Below are 1,103 nucleotides of genomic sequence, written 5' to 3' on the forward strand. Positions count from 1 at the left end.
GGTAGTCCTAGCGCTCTGGGAGGCTGAGGCAGGAGGATTGCTTGAGTTCAGGAGTTTGAGACCAGACTGAGCAAAAACGAGAACCCCATCTCTACTAAAAAATAGAAAAACTAGCTGGGCATCATGGCACATGCCTGTAGTCCCAGCTACTTGGGAGGCTGAGGCAGGAGGATCACTTGATCCCAGGAGTTTGAGGTTGCAGTGAGCTAGGATGATGCCACTGCACTCTACCCAGGGTGGAACAGAGCGAGACTCTGTCTCAAAAAAAAAAAAATTAAAAAAGAAAAGAAAGCTTTTTCGTGTCCTCGCTTCCAAGATGACAAAGAAAAGAAGGAACACCGTCATGCCAAAAAGGGCCGTGGCCATGTGCAGCCTATTCGCTGTACGAACTGCACCCGATGCATGCCTAAAGACAAGGCCATAAAAAAGTTCGTCATTCGGAACATAGTGGAGGCCGCAGCTGTCAGGGACATTTCTGAAGCGAATATCTTCGATGCCTACGTGCTTCCCAAGCTGTACGTGAAGCTACATTACTGTGTGAGTTGTGCCATTCACAGCAAGGTAGTCAGGAATCGTTCTCGGGAAGCCCGCAAGGACCGAACACCCCCACCCCGATTTAGACCTGCGAGTGCTGCCCCAAGACCTCCACCAAAGCCTATGTAAGGAGTTGAGTCCTTGAGGACTGAAGAAAAACTATCCATTGGAAAAAAATAAAATGGAAATTATACTTAATATAGCATGTTGAATATGTCTGTGCCAGATAGAGTGGGAGTTAGTGTTACACCAGGTGTTCAAATGTGAATTGTCACATAATATTTTCCTTGGAAAGAAAGCTAACCTGTGTGAATTAAACTTTAACTCTTGCAGTCTTATCCTTGGCCTCCCCAATTTGCATAGCTTTGTGGGAAAAGAAGGGAGGGGAGGCATCTGAGTGTTGGGTGAATTCAACGTGGCCAAATTTAAGTTGGCATCCTAAAAATAGATAAAGATCTCTAGGAGAGCAAGGGAAAACTGAGCATTGTTAGTGAGGGGCACATCGGGAAGTGACTTAGACTGCGGTGTTCATACCTTTGGTCGGTGACTTTAGAAGTGCACACTTGGAT

The 1,103-nt window shown here is 46.1% G+C and overlaps 1 pseudogene across 1 annotated transcript; it reads left to right on the top strand.

Annotated features, from left to right (window-relative positions):
* The first annotated feature begins 316 nt into the window (after positions 1 to 316).
* On the top strand, positions 317 to 872 carry LOC105819132 (annotated as a pseudogene). The gene has a single exon (XR_001137946.1). The product of XR_001137946.1 is annotated as a 40S ribosomal protein S26-like (transcript).
* The last annotated feature ends 231 nt before the right edge of the window (positions 873 to 1,103 follow it).

This window comes from Propithecus coquereli, unplaced genomic scaffold (assembly GCF_000956105.1).
Source record: "Propithecus coquereli isolate 6110/MARCELLA unplaced genomic scaffold, Pcoq_1.0 Scaffold113, whole genome shotgun sequence".
Taxonomy (NCBI): Eukaryota; Metazoa; Chordata; class Mammalia; order Primates; family Indriidae; genus Propithecus; species Propithecus coquereli.